Genomic DNA, 16941 nt, shown 5'->3' with positions numbered 1-16941 from the left:
TAGGCAGGATCTTCTTTAGAAGCCTCTCCTAGCTCATATTTTGGTGGCTTCTCACTCACACCCAGTGGGTGGATTTGTATTCCCTTTGCTCTCCCCTGGAGGGACTCCAGCCCAGCAGCTGAGAATGGCCAGCTATTTTAGGATACTGATTGAGGAGCTGTCTCCCTCCCATGGGGATCAAAAAATAGCTGACCTTCCCCTGACTGTAGAGAGGAGTATCAGGGGCTGGCTAGCATGACCATTATTGCTGTTGGGTAATCCATAGAAGTGGAAAGAAGATGAAGTGGTATGAAGTCATTGGCAGTATTGGCCCAAAGTCTTAAGTGTCTGAATAAGCTCCTCAGTCTAGAATGACCATTACAACCCCAAAGCCAAAGGCAATTAAGACTCTCTTTGAAGATAGATAAATAACAACTATAAGGAATCACGAGAGTTTTCTTGAATATAATTAAAGTTGTAATTAATTTCTTAATTCCTTTTGGGTATTTTTGGGATACAAAATAATCTGTGGGTCAAGTGGTCTAACATAACATGGAGTACAGTTCAAGTGTATAACCTAGACATTCAGATGTATACTTAAAAGATCAAGAAAAAATAACAGACTATTTAAAGTACAAAAAAGTACTTTCGTGCCACACACTCTATTGACATAGAAACAGTACTTTCTACAGCAGCTCTAATATCTTGTACAAGTTACTCCAAATAACCACCCACAAAGTGGACTGATGAAAAACAGAGTCTCAAAATATATTGCTCTTTGAAGAGGAGGAATTTCTTCAGGAAAATTTTATTTATTTTACTTATATCCCAAAGGTTTATAGTAAAAATCTATGCATCGATGCTAAATCTTTAACACACACATATTCATGAACAAACACATGTACAAACAACCAGACTTTTAAATAAGCAGGAAGGAATGTGGGACTCTGTCCTTGTTCTAATTCATCTCAATTTTGGTCTTTGTCACACAAAAAGATCATCTTTCTGGACTAGGTCCATCAACTAATGGCATTTTCTCACCATTTCTGGTTTATTCAAAAATGCATAAGCATCATTATAAAAATGTGTGTTTATTAAATCAATTATTAGTAAGCAATCTATTTCCACCATTCATTTGTGCGCATCTATTTGATATCACAGAGTACTTCTGATGTCACGAAACTGAACACCTTTAGCTCCATTATACCCAGTGCTTATCACAGTGCTTGACACACAACAGGCACTAAAATAAAATTAAAACCGATTTGTATTAGTACACTTGGCTGAGATACAAGTCCATGACCTTCTGAGCTATCCAACTGGTAATCCGTCCCAGAAGAAAGGGCCCTGATCTGGTATGGCCTGCTCTTCGTGAAACTTGGGATGGATTTTAGTGGGGTGTGTGTTTCCTCTTTTTCCTCTCCATCAGACTCTTACTGATAAATGAAATGAAACTTACCACCCAGGGGTCAAAAAGTGTTTCTTTCCTTTAGAAAAGTAGACCATTTGCCTATCATTTGCAACTCCTCTAATTCTGCATGATTCTTAAAATATTTCTAAATTACTTTTTAGAGTTTATTTATTTTGAGAGAGAGCGTGAGCTGGGGAAGGGTAGAAAATCCCAAGCAGGCTCTGTGCTATCAGTGCAGAGCCGAACATGGGGCTCAAACTCACAAACCACAAGATCATGACCTGAGCCAAAATCAGAAGTTGGACGCTTAACTGACTGAGCCACCTAGGTGCCCCGTAACAGCCACTCAGCATCTCTTACTCAGGTTCTTTCAGCAGCCTGAACAACTGACCATGCACCAGAAAGATGGCTAAAAAGCTGCTGGGTTCTCATCATCTCCACGGATTTGGGCAGAGGGTCTCTTTTTCCCTTCATACTCTTTTCTAGGGAAAGGCCAAGAGATGAAGAGAAACAGACATACGCAGGCACCAACCCCAGCTTGTAATAACGCTATAATAAAACAACCCCATTGCCTATCCTTTAGGTGAATACTGAATCTACTTTTATGTTGGTATAATGATCACACTGAATCTGCAAGGCCATGAGCATAAGCGTGGTATCTCAGGTTCGATCCTGTGGGAAAGCTTAAAAAATGTGAACTGAGGTGAATAACAACAGCTGATATCCATGAGCATCTGCCATGTAGCTCATAAACCTAAGCACATTAAATACCTTGAATACAGGTCAATCTTCAGGAGACAGGCTCTGAAACAACCACTTTCTCTGTGGGTGTTCACTCTCTTGAGCAGAAATCTTAGCATCTAAAAGTCTTCTTGGTGGTAGGACTCAGTGATAATCTAGGTCTCATGAAGATGGTCAGAGGTAAGCCAAGAGAGGTCTGCATGGAGTCTCACTGCCAAAGGCAATTCTCAGTAATTAGTGGGTGATGTTTCTATCTTAATACCCTTAATGTTACCCCACAGTTTCCTTACAATGTTCAATTGTTCTCTGTGCCCCCAAGGCTGAATGAGGAGGCAAGGGGGCTGAGTGCAGACTTAGGACTGGTCCTCCAGAATATGATGAACCTGGGCACAAGAATAGGAGCCGCAGGATCAGCTCTCTACCCCACTGGCAGTCTTATAGAATGAGGATTTCATTGAATTAAGAAGAGTGGGAATTGTCTTTCATAGAATAAGGAAAATCATTCAAATCTCTGAGCTTTGGCTTCCCATACGGAAAATAGGAACAGTGCTTCAGAGGATACCCGGGGATATTAGGTAAGAGGAAGTGTCAAATGAGTGGGTGCTCACACACATTAGGTTTCTTTTCTATCCCCTCTTTAGCTGAAGATCATTTTTTGATGAAAAATTTTTAAAAAATCATAATTTAAGATAAAACTCCCTGTGATAGCATTCCAGATAGGACTCGGGTTTATTTCAACAGACTAAACCTCTCAGCAAGTGCCCCCAGCCCTCCCCACACCATACACTTCGTTCTCTCCCTTAGGCTACCTGCAGCATTTTCCCAAATCCTTGCTATACTGCTCCCTTCTTATTAGAACTCACTTCTCTTCCATGTGTCTGATGAACTCTTCATTAGTCCACTCAACAAATCTGTAGCAAGTCCTTACTATGTGTTACACATTCTTGTGGGTGTTGCATACCAGCAGTGCTCTCCAAGTCTGTATTATACAACCTATAATGCTTTACCATACTTGTTTTATTACACTCCTGCTCTTCTTTAGATACTTTTTGGATCCCTGTGTCTTGGGAAAAGACATGTTTGCTCAATGAACAAATTAATAATGAATAAACAAATAAATGAAAGGCCCCCCCCATTAAAAATGCCCCATCATTCTTCAAAATGTTACTGAGAATGTTGGTCCCTGCATCTAGAGTGTCTTCTTATGAAGAACAGGAGGAAATTTCTGAATACTAAAAGAAGCTGTGTTTCCACAGACCACCACTGTTATTTTTAATCTTAGAGACACTATAAATTGAATTCATTAGATAAATATTTATCACATGCCTGTTTCAAGGCAGATCGCTGTGTCCCAGAATGATGGCAGTGGATAAAATATGCTAACCTCAGTAAGCTTATATTCTTATGACACGAAGAGTACTTTTCTCTCTACCTCGTACCTGGAAAGCTCAGAGACTAATGTACAAAGGTGATGTCCCAGCTTCCCACACCCTCCTTAACCAGCCTTCCTTAAGTTTCCTTCCTGTGTGCCTCGACTTTCTCTCCAACACACACTTGTTTAACATGTTATGTTATATACGTTTATGTAAGCTGCTTCAAGTACTTTTGAGAACAACATAAAGAATAAACAATGAAGCAAACAAACATAGACACTTTGTAAAATCAGATGTTAGAAGGCATGATGTGACCGACCCAGCTAAGAAAGCTGGTCTGGTTTTATCGTTCCATTCTGAAAGCTCCATGAACTGTTTGGTCATCCCTGCCTTTTTCCTCCAACCCTGATCATTTTTACTGTCATAATTTCATTTGGAGATTCTATGACTTCCTGGAAACAACTTTCCTTTTAGAGTCTTTCATCACTTATAGTAATTGACAAAAATCTTTTTAATTTTTTTTATTTAAAAAAAGTTTTAAAAATCAACCTTCTAAAATCTAGAGTATATGAAGATCATTAACACTCCAAGTTAGGGTGGTAAGTTTCCTTCTTTTTTTTTTTTCAATTGAGACAGAAACTGAGCATGAGTGGGGGAGGGGCAGAGAGAGAAGAAGACACAGAATTTGAAGCAGGCTCCAGGCTCTGAGCTGTCAGCACAGAGCCCGATGTGGGGCTCGAACCCACAAACCACGAGATCATGACCTGAGCGGAAGTCAGTTGCTTAACTGACTGAGTCACCCAGGTGCCCCTCCTTCTGGTTTTTTCCAAGTTAAATAAAACTTGACAACCAAAGGCTGGACGACTAAACAACAGAAGGCTTTGATCCACTATTTTGATCCAGGGTCTTTTTTTTTTTTTTTTTTTTTTTTTTTAGTTAACTGTGTTTTTTAAAATTTGGTAAATATTTTGAAACTTAGCAGAAATCCCAAGCCATGTTTAATTTGTGAGTGATAATGAGCAAACATTCTTTTTCTAAGGTCATAATTTCCAGTCCTAATACTGTAATACCCTTAATTATCTCAAAATATCTAATTAAAGTAAGCCTTCTCAAAACAAAAGTAATTCTGGTTCATCTTACCTTAAAAAAAATTCAAGAATGACAATATCCAGGACCTAAAAATGCTTAACAAATCTGTAAAGAAATATGGGCCTACTTCAGAGATATTTGATTCCAGACCATGGCAATGAAGCAAACAAATAACACAATAAAGCAAGTCAAATGAACGTTTTGTTTTTCCAGTGCCTATAAAAGTTATGTTACACTATACTGTGGTCTTGTAAATGCACAAGAGCATAATGTCTAAAAATACAATGTACATACCTTAATTAAAAAATACTTTATTGCAGGGTGCCTAGATGGCTCGAGTGGTTGAGCATTTGACTTCAGCTCAGGTTATGAACTCATGGTTCGTGAATTCAAGCCCTGCTTCAGATCCTCTGTCCCTCTCTTGCTCTCTGCCCTCCCCTGCTCACACTCTCTCAAAAATAAATAAACATTTAAAAGTATGCTATAAAAGGCTAATCATTTTCTGAGATTTCACTGAGTGGTTATCTTTTAAGTGGTTGGAGGGTCTTGTCTCCATGTTGATGGTTGCTGATGGATCGGGGTGGTGGTTGTGAAGGCAATTTCTTAAAATAAGACAACAATAAAGTTTGCTATATGGATTGGCTCTTCCTTTCACAAATGATTTCTCTGTAGCAGGAGATGCTATTTGATAGTATTTTATCCAGAGTGGAACTTCTTTCAAAACTGGAGTCCATCTCCTCAAACTTCAGCTGTTGCTGTATCAACTAATTTTATGTTATATGCTAAGTCCTTTGTTGCCATTTCAACCATCTTCACAATATCTTTACCAGGAATAGATTCATCTGGAAAAAACACTTTCTTAGCTCACCCATAATAAGCAACTCTTCATCCATCAAAGTTTTGTCATCAGATTGAATAATGAAAAAGTTTGAAATATTGTGAGAATTACCAAATTCTGACACAGAGACATGTAGTGAGCAAATATTATTGGGATAATGGCACCAATAGACTTACTCTATGTAGGATTGCCACAAAGCACCAACTGGTAAAAATTGCCATGTCCTTAAAGTACAATAAAATATACTTCAACAAAACAAAGTACGCCTGCATATAAATGAAACTCTCACAAGCTTCTATAGACTGAGAATCCATTTTCCAGGAAACTGGAAAGGTTTTCTATAGCTTTGGGGTTGGATTCTTTTTTCTCATGGAATAATATAGATCCACATAGTTATCTGCCATTCCAAAATCTCTGAAAACCAAAGCTGTTGGTAAAACAGACCTAATTGGCATAAGGATATATATAAATTATAGTGTGAATCTACCATGTATTATTTTGCATAAGTATGAATGTGTTTGATTACAGGGTCCCCCAGTGTACACTGGGAATATTAGGAAATATATAACATATTATTTTTTCAAAATCCCCAAAATTCTAACTTCTAAACACATCTGGCCCTAAGGGTTACAGGTAAAGGACTGTGGTCCCACAGTGCTAAACATAAGACAACAGACTGAGTGATGACCCGAAACATCGTTTGCTTCCCTATGATCACCGTTGAAACAGATTGTTACTCCAATGAAACATTGTCATCTGTCTCTGTGACTCTACTGACCTTTTTAAGTTCTATTTTTATAATGGTTCTCGGTTCTTGTGTGTGTGCCACCTGACTACTCTCCCATCCACCAACATGACAACAGGACCACATTCTGTAGTTTTAAGAGATTATTCACAGGCCTTCTCATCTTACACATATGGAACAACAAATAAACTCTCTGGACAATATTAGTGATTCTGTTTTTGTTTATTGCTACACCCCTACCAGCTTGAGGTAGATGTTCAGGAAAAACTTAACTAATAAGCAATCTTATAGAGTTGAACTGAATTGGGTTGAACACTGCCATCTGCTGGCCACAGGTAAAATTTGCATTCTCTGGTCCACTATGGTCAGTTAGAATTTTTATGTAATACAAATATTCCAGTGCAGATTTGCTATTTTTACAACAGTATTTGATGTTGATCAGCCTTTACTCAGATGGTTCCACCAAAGTACCAATGCCCTGATGAATAGTCTACACTGAACACAACTGCAGCAAGATCCATTGACTCATTCACCTCACTAATTTAGGCAGTTAATATTCCATTAAATTGAGAGCTAGTAACATAAGTAACTAACACAAAGGGGATTATATTACAATAACATTTTTTACTTTGAAAGAGAGCTCACTGTCTAGCTTCATAGAGCTCCATAAGGAACTCTATTAGTGAACTTGAGTGCATCAGCTCCTGAAAAGAGGTAAAAAACTTAGAACTTATTTGTTAAAAATCTGTCTTCAACTGCAATCAAAACATAATAAAACATTTCAAAAACAAATCAGGGGACCAAAGAGGAATTTATTTTTATTTGTAAAACTAGAAATCAAATGGATATAACTTATCAGAATGTACCTATTATACAAATACACATCTTAAAGAATTGCTACTTCGAATTTACTCCTCTCTTTGTTCTTCTCTCTTCAGGATACATGCCAGAAACCTGTGAATGAAAAGTTTCCCCTCTTCTGTCCCTTGGCTGTGAAAGTGCTTCCCATGAACCTTGTGTGCCATGACTTGAATCTTATTACAGAAGAAGACATGTTTGCTCTCGGCTCTGGGGTATGTCACCTTGTCCTCACATACCATGGCCACTGGTCTTCTTTATCAGTAAAGATGAAGATGGTCTTTTAATTCCCACTTCAGATGACTTTCCCAAAGCATGAGGCTCAAATGGACTCAGCATCTGCAAGCCCGTTCTGGGTGTGTGCCCCAAAGGAAAGACAATCTGATCCAGGAGTAAGAGAGTGCAGGATGGAGACACACATCCATGTGACCTTCGTGCTACCAAGTCTTGAAGAGGAGAAAATAGCTGGTGTTTCACTGGTGTGAAAATACAGTCAGAAGCTGCCCAGGGAGAGGCCGCTGTCTGTAGGTCTGTTGAAGGTGCTGGCGGTTTCTGCACGGAGGGCTGCGTAGACTTCTCTTTATGTTTTGCTCAGCCAAGTCCCTTAAGTTCTGTACATTTAATTCCATAGGCACTATGGGGAACTTGAAACTCAGGACATACCAGGATACTCAACACAACAGCTGAATAACAAAACTGACAACAGTGACAATGTAATAACACCCAGCACTTACATAGCGCTCACTTTTATCTAAGCACTATTCTAAGTGCTTTGTGCTTACTAATGCATTTAACCTTCACAATAACCCACTGCAATAAGTGCTAGGATTTCCCCCATCTTATCAATAAGGAAACTGAGGCATCTCTCTGTGATAGGGTTTCTTATTATGCCAGTTTGTGTGCCCCCCAAAATTCATATGTTGAATCCCTATCCCCCATTGGGACTCTCTTTGGACACAGTGCTTGTTAGGAGGTAATTAGGATAAAATGAGGTCATAAGGGTGGGACCCTAATGTGTTACCCCAGAACAGAAAACTAAAGCCAGGAGTTGGATGCTCTTTGCAGATCTCAGTTCAATAGCAGTTGTCAAAGAATTCTAGCAATTGGGGTGCCTAAGTGGTGCAGTCAGTTAAATGTCTGACTTTGGCTCAGGTCAGGATCTCACAGTGAGCAAGTTTGATCCCCACCTCGGGCTCTGTGTTGACAGCTCAGAGCCTGGAGCCTGCTTCAGATTCTGTGTGTCTCTCTCTGCCCCTCCCCTGCCTGTGCTCTGTCTTTCTCTGTCTCTCAGAAATAAACAAACATTTTTTAAAAATGAAAAAAAAATTTTTTTCCTTTAAAAAAAGAATTATAGCAATGTAAAAAAGGAGTTAAGTTTCATTTTCATCTTGGAAATGTAGAAACTGGAAGGAACATTCTGCCCACCTTTCCTACAAACAAAAGGTTAGGCAAACTTTAAATGAATGGCTTTTCTTGAACCCCCGAGAGAATGGAGATCTCAGGTAAACAACAAACCACTTTGTATCTCTGGAGAGAGACAAGTGCTTCTAGGAAGATAAAGGACCCCACGTAAGCTCCTAAGAATATTTAGCCACACATTTCTTATGAGTTGCTACAGGCCAAGTGTGGCTAGCATGAAGATCTACCCGTACATAAGGGGATTTGTATCAACTTGTTTGCATCAACAAACTCTTCCAGGTATTTGCAAAGACTGGGGAGGATCTCCATCCTCTCCTACCTAAGTGTTGCCTGAGGCATCAGAAAAGTAGCCACAGCCAAACTCTACTTACTGTCTCTCCTGTGCAACAGAAGCCTTGATCTGCATGGAGAAGAGCAGCAAATTTGTCACTTCAGGGAATTAGAGAAAACCCTTTGTAGCTGAAGAAAACAAAAGTGGGTTTCTTTTTTCTTTTTTAAAGCAAGGAAAAGAAAAGGAGATAAAAAGAAAGGAAGCAAAGAAGGAAGCAAAGAAGAAACTTTACCTCAAGAGAGAAGCAGGAATAAGTGAAGGGTGCAGGGCTGATAGAACAGTGAGGATATTCTGTATGATGCTGTAATGCTGGATACATGCCTTCATGCATCTGTCCAAACCTGCAGACTGTGAAACACAAAATGTAAACTATGGACTTTGTGTGGCAATGATGGGTCGATGCAAGTTCGTTGATTATAACACATATAAACTGTGGCCCAGGATAGTTATAACAGGGCAGGCTGTGCATGTGTGGAGGCAGGGGATATACAGGAACTCTTTATGTTCCAGTTATTTCTTTTTCTATTAAACTAAAACTGATCTGAAAAATAAAGTCTATTAAAGAAATCTCTGTCCCTAAGTGAGGAACTAGAATATGGGGTACCAGGCCTAGAACTACAGCTGAATGAAAATGTGGACACTTGTGAAGGCCACACCCCAAGCCTCAGGTTCACAGTGCCTGGCTAAGACAGTCAGAACAGCAGAGAATGCTCCCCTTCCCTGACAGTCACCAACATGCTATCATGTGTCAAAGTAGAAATAACAGTGGAATACACCTAGGAATTGAAAGATAATGTCTGAGGAACAGTGCAAAGCCGGCCAAGAGGAGAGCAGATATAATGGAAAACCCTCTAGCAAACTATGTGGAACATCAGATAGCCCTAGAATAGTGTTTCCTAACTTCGGCACTATTGACAATATGTACTGGATCATTCTCTGCTGTGGCTGCCATCCTGTGAGTTGTAAGATGTTCAGCAGTATCTCTGGTCTCTACTCACCAGATGCTGGTAGCGTTCTCCCAGGCAGTGCCAAATGTCCCCCAGGAAAATCACCCTCAGCTGAGAACCCCTGCACTCAAGAAACATGAAGTCTTTGGTGCACTGAGGGTAACCAGCAGAGTAATCACTGAGGGTAAGTGGGCAATAACAAACTTCCAGCTCAGTCCAACTCCTGACTAGATTAACACACACCCTCACACTGAAGACTCAGCAGAAGGAAAGTTGTGCTCACCTCTAAGCACAACTTGGTACATATGCAAAATGTGTATGTGTGTATGTTTATACTGATCTCACTAACTAGTGTCATATACAACGTGCCAAGCTTTGAACAAAAATATTACAGAACATGGGAAAAGCAAGAAGAAAACAGAGCCTTAGCTCCACTTCCAAAATGGCAGCTTGAGCAGCTCCATTGATCCATTCCCCAATCTCACAAGCATAACTGGTAAATCTACTTAAAACACTCAACCATTTAAAGTCTGAGGAAATTGTCCTAAAGGACAATTACATATACCAATGCAGAAACATGTTAAAAATCTACTAAAAATTTGATACAAACAGCAAGAGCTCTTGACATTTAAGATATGGCCCACCCCCTCCCTCCCTTCCTCACAAGATAAACAAAAATTTAACTCACTATGGATCAAAGGCCTAAATTGAAGAGTTAAACTATAAAGTTCTTAGGAAAAAAATGGGCATAAATATTCATGTCCATGGATTAGGCAATGTCATTTTAAATATCACAACAAAATCACAAGCAACAAGAGAAAAAAAATAGACTGGACATCCTCGAAGTTAAAAACTATTGTTCACCAAAGAACACTATGAAGAAAGTGAAAAGATAACTTGCAGATGGATAGATATTAATAATCCATATATCTGATAAGAGATCTACATCTAGAATATATAAGGAACTTTTACAATTTAATAATAAAAAGACAACCCAATTTAAAACTGGACAAAGTATCTGAACAGACATTTCTCCAAAGAAGATATGCAAATTGCAAAAAGGCACATAAAAAGATACTCAACAGTATACACGATCAGGACAATGAAAATCCACACAACTACTGTTATATAATAAGTGTTGGTGAGGACATGGAGAAATTAGAACTTCCACCCACTGTGGGTGGTAATATAAAATGGTTTAGCCACTTTTGAAAACAGTTTGACAGTTCTTCCAATGTTTAAACATAGAGTTACCACCAGCAATTCTACTTCAAGAAAAATGGAAACACATATATGCACAAAAATTTGTACACAAATGTTCATAGCAGTATTATATCCATAATATCCCCAAATTGGAAATAACCCAAATGTCTATTAATCAATGAATGGATAAATAAAATGTGTATATCTACAAAAGAAACATTATTGGCATCCATGCTACCATTAGAATGAACCTTGAAATCAAGGTTAATAGAAGCTAGTCACAATGGAACACATATTGCATAATTCTATTTATTATGAAATGTCCAGAATAGGCAAATATAGAGAAACAGAAAGTAGACTAGTGGCTTCCTAGGGCTTAGGAGGATTGGGGGTTTGCAGGGTGATGTCTAAGATGTACAGGTTATCTTTTCAGGGTGACTAAAATATTCTAAAAGTAATTTTTTATGTTTTTATGTTTACTTATTTATTTTGAGAGAGAAAGCATGAGCAGGGGAGGGGCAGAAAGAGAGGAGAGAGAGAGAATCCCAACAGGCTCCAGTCTGTCAGTGTGCAGCTTGTCCCACAAGCCGGTGAGATCATGACATGAGCTGAAATCAAGAGTCGGCCTCTTAATCAACTGAGTCACCCAGGCATCCCTAATCTAGAATTGATTATGGTGATGGTTGCACTATCCCATGAGTATTCTAAAAGCTCTTGAGTTATACATATTAAATAGGTTAATGGTATAATATGTGAATTGCCTTTCAATAATTCTGTTTTAAAAGAAGAAAACAGGGGCGCCTGGGTGGCTTAGTCGGTTAAGCGTCCGACTTTCGCTTAGGTCATGATCTCGCGGTTCGTGGGTTCGAGCCCCACATCAGGCTCTGTGCTGACTGCCAGCTCAGAGCCTGGAGCCTGTTTCAGTCTGTGACTCCCTCTCTCTCTGACCCTCCCCTGCTCACGCTGTCTCTCTCTCTCCTAGAAATAAATAAAAACATTTAAAAAAAAATAAAAGAAGAAAACAAAGTCTGAAGAGACAAAACAATCATCAAAACCAAGCCCAGACATAACTCAGATGTTGAAACTATCATAATATGGAATTAAAATAACTAATAAATATGTTAAAGATTATAATGGAAAAGGTAGACATTTAAGACTTGATATACATCTTCAGCAGAGTTGTGTAAAGTAGAAGAATTAAGTGCAAAGTCTAGACATCAAAATACAGTAGATGAAGATTGCCTTTATCAAATTCATCAGCAAACTAAACACAGCCAAGGAAAGAAACCGTGAACTTAAAGATAGATCAATAGAGATTACTCAAGGTGAAAAGAAAAAAGAAAAAAGAAAAAAAAAATAAGCACACCATTCAAAATCTGATGGGTAGTAATAAGTGGTCTAATATATGTATCACTGGAGCCCTGCGAAGACAGAGAATGGTGCAGAAGAAATATATGAATAAATATATATGCATTCAATGATATATGTATTCAATGTTACAAATTTCCTTCTGAGTGCCACAATTGTTCTATTTTGCAATTTCATTTAGTTGAAAATATTTTTAAATTTCTTAGAAGACTTCATCTTTGACCATGTGCTAGTTAAAAGTATGCTGCTAGGGGTGCTTGGATGGTTCAGTCAGGTAAGCATCTGATTCTTAACTTTGGCTCAGATCCTTATCTCAGTTCATGAGTTTGAGCCCTCTGTTAGGCTCTGCACTGACAGTGTGGAGCCTGCTTGGGATTCTCTCTCTCTCTCTCTCTCTCTCTCTCTCTCTCTGCAATCCCCCTACCCCAAAATAAATAAACTTAAAAAAATGTTTGCTGCTAATCCTCAAGGGTGTTAAAAATCTGATAATTTCCTGTTATCAATTTCTAGTTTAAATCCATTGTACATATTTTATTTTTCTAAATTTGTTAAGGTGTATGTTAAGACCCAGAATGTGGCCTCTCTGTGAATGTCAATGTGAATATGAGATGAATGGGTATTCTGCAATGCTAGATGAAGATTTCATAAATGTCAATTAGACCCCTTTGAGTAGTGTTGTTCTTTGGTTTTCTGCATTTTGAATATACAGCTCATATAGAGATTTTATTATTTATCCTGCTGGGTGTTCTCTGAGTTTTTTGTGGTATGGTCTCTGCCATCAATTTTGGCAAATTCTAGGCCATTGTTACTTCAAATAATAATTCTTTCCTCTTCCTCTGGTATTCCAATTATCCATATCACATACTTTTTGAAATTATCCCAAAGGTCTTCAATATTCTGATATATGTTTAAAATTCATTATTTTTTATCTTTGCTTTTCACTTTGGGAATTTATTGACCTGTCTTCAAACTCAATGATTCTTTCCTGAGCTGAGTTCAGTCTACTGATAAACACATCAAAGACAATCTTCATTTCTATTATAATGTTCTTGATTTCTATCATTTCCTTTTAATTCCTTCTTAGAGTTTTCATCTCTGCTTGCATTGTCCCTCTGTTCTTGCATGTTGTCTACGTTCCATAAGAGCCCTTAATGTATTAATCAGTTAAAGTCCTCTGATAATTGCAAGGTCTGTGTCATATATGAATCTAGTTCTGAGCTTGTCTCTTCAGACTGTTCATTCCTGCCCTTTAGCATGCAATTTAAATTTTTGTCAAAAGCCAGGCATGTATGTGCTGTGGAATAGAAACTCAAGTAATGAGACTTTTAATGTGAAATTTTATAATATTGCTAGGAATTAGGCTCTATTTAATATTTTTATAGCTGTAAGTTCCAGAAGCTTCAGTTTTCTCCAGTTCCCTTGTTTTGTTTTTCCTGCTATATTTGCATTTCCTTAGAAAGTCCTTAAATAGGGTCTATGGCTTACATATTGCTCATTTGTAATACACTCTTACTGAAGGTCTGTTGATATTTTCATAAAGTGTAGGAGAGGGAAAACATTCTGTAACCTTATGATTAAATCTCAGTGCTTTAGTGGGTTTGAGTCTTTGGATTGTGACTTTCAGAAGCATATCTTAGCCTTTTTTTTTTTCTTTTTCCTTTTGTGTGAAAATAAAATGGTTAGAGGGTGCTGGAGTTGTTTAATTGTCCTTTCTCAATTCAGATAAGGCTCTGATAGCTTACCTTACAGAGTAAATCTTTGTTATAGATGATGGCCTCAGTGTATTTCAAAATGGTTAACTTTCCTGTGTTAATTTTTAAATGTTTACTTTTCTCCTCTCTCTGCTGAAAACATGCAGGGACTTTTCTCAAATTTTTACTGTAAGAGAGATCCAGCAAAAAAAGAGAACTATAGGCCAATATCCTTGATGAATACGGATGCAAAAATTCTCAACAAGATCCTTGCAAATCGAATCCAGCAGCATATCAAAAAGAATCATCCACCAAGATCAAGTGGGATTCATTCCTGGGTTACAGGGCTGGTTCAACATTCGCAAATCAATCAATGGGATCCATCATATCAATAAAAGAAAAGATAAAAACCATATGATCCTGTCAATAGATGCAGAAAAAGCATTTGACAAAATACAGCATCCCTTCTTAATAAAGACTCTAGAGAAAGTTGGGATAGAAGGAACCTACTTAAACATCATCAAAGCCATCTATGAGAAGCCTTCAGCTAACATCATCCTCAATGGGGAAAAACTGAGAGCTTTCCCCCTGAGATCAGGAACATGACAGGGAGGTCCACTCTCACCACTGTTGTTTAACATAGTGCTGGAAGTCTTAGCATCAGCCATCAGACAACAAAAGGAAATCAAAGGCATCAGAATTGGCAAAGAGGAAGTCAAACTTTCACTCTTTGCAGATGACATGATACTCTACATAGAAAACCCGACAGACTCCACCAGAAGCCTACTAGAACTGATCCAAGAATTCAGCCAAGTTGCAGGGTACAAAATCAACGTTCAGAAATCGGTTGCATTTTTATACACCAATGATGAAGCAACAGAAAGAGAAATCAAGAAACTGATCCCATTCACAATTGCACAAAAAACCATAAAATACCTCGGAATAAACCTAACCAAGGATACAAGAGATCTATATGATGAAAACTATAGAAAACTTAGGAAGGACATTGAAGAAGACACAAAGAAATGGAAAAACATTCCATGCTCATGGATAGGAAGAATAAATATAGTTAAGATGTCATTACTACCTAAAGCACTCTACACATTCAATGCAATTCCAATCAAAATTGCACCAGCATACTTCTCAAAACTAGAACAACCTATCCAAAAATTTGTATGGAACCACAAAAGACCCCGAATAGCCAAAGTAATACTGAAAAATAAAACCAAAACGGGAGGTATCACCATCCCAGACTTCAGCCTCTACTACAAAGCTGTCATCATCGAGACAGTATGGTATTGGCACAAAAACAGACCCATAGACCAATGGAACAGAATTGAGAACTCAGAAGTGGACCCAAAAGTATACAGCCAACTGATCTTTGACAAAGCAGGAAAGAATATCCAATGGAAAAAAGACAGCCTTTTTAACAGATGGTGTTGGGAGAACTGGACAGCAACATGCAGAAGAATGAAACTAGATCATTTTCTCACACCATGCACAAAAATCAATTCAAAATGGATAAAGGACCTGAACGTGAGACAGGAAACTATCAACACCCTAGAGGAGAAAGCAGGAAACAACCTCCTTGACCTCCACCGCAGCAACTTCTTACTTGACACATCCCCAAAAGCAAGGGAATCAAGAGCAAAAATAAACTGTTGGGACCTCATCAAGATCAAAAGCTTCTGCACAGCAAAGGAAACAACCCAGAAAACTAATAGGCAACCAACGGAATGGGAAAAGATAGTTGCAAATGACATATCAGATAAAGGGTTAATATCCAGAATCTATAAGGAACTCACCAAACTACACGCCCGAAAAACAAACAACCCAGTGAAGAAATGGGCAGAAGGTATGAACAGACACTTCTCCAAAGAGGACATCCAGATGGCCAACAGACACATGAAACGATGCTCAGCATCCCTCCTCATCAGGGAAATACAAATCAAAACCACACTGAGATACCACCTCACACCAGTCAGAGTGGCCAAAATGAGCAAATCAGAGAACTCTAGATGCTGGCGAGGATGTGGATAAACGGGTACCCTCCTACACTGTTGGTGGGAATGTAAACTGGTACAGCCCCTCTGGAAAACAGTGTGGAGGTTCCTCAGGAAACTAACAATAGAACTCCCCTATGACCCAGCAATAGCACTGCTAGGAATCTACCCAAGGGATACAGAAATGCTGATGCATAAGAGCACTTGTACCCCAATGTTCATAGCAGCACTCTCAACAATAGCTAAAACATGGAAAGAGCCTAAGTGTCCATCAACAGAAGAATGGATCAAGAAGATGTGGTTTATCTATACCATGGAATACTACATGGTAATGAGAAACAATGAAATCTGGCCATGGCAACATGGATGGACCGTGAGGGTGTTATGCTGAGCGAAATAAGTCAGGCAGAGAAGGACAAATATCATATGTTTGCACGTATAGGAGGATTAGGAGGAACTTGATGGAGGAACAAGGGGGAGAAGAAGAGCGGAAATGGTGGGGGAAAGGGAGAGAGGCAAACCATGAGAGACTCTTGAAAGCTGACAAAAACTGAGGACTGATGGATGTGGGGGGGTGGGGGGGATGGGCATGGAGGAGGGCACTTTGGGGATGAGCACTGAGTGTTATGTGGAAACTAATTTGACAATAAACTATTTGTAAAAAAAAATAAAATAAAATAAAATTACATGTAGTACTAAAAAAATAAATAAATAAATTTTTACTGTAAGAATCTGGTGTCGAGCTTTTATTGATAAATACCATGAGAGTATGGGTATCCCTGAGACTGAACCCCCAAGAATTTTTAACTCTCATGCCAGTCAACTGTCAGCCTCCAGTAGTTCATCAAAATTACAATGGAAGTGTTCCTATGGGTTACCAGTTTCAGCAACTTCTGCTGGCATTAAGCTAACCTTGTCTGTATTAGGCTCTCTCCAGATTCCCAG

Source organism: Hyaena hyaena, unplaced genomic scaffold, assembly GCF_003009895.1.
Source record: "Hyaena hyaena isolate Hyena2069 unplaced genomic scaffold, ASM300989v1 scaffold_1287, whole genome shotgun sequence".
Lineage (NCBI taxonomy): Eukaryota > Metazoa > Chordata > Mammalia > Carnivora > Hyaenidae > Hyaena > Hyaena hyaena.
Note: the sequence above shows the minus strand (reverse complement) of the source record.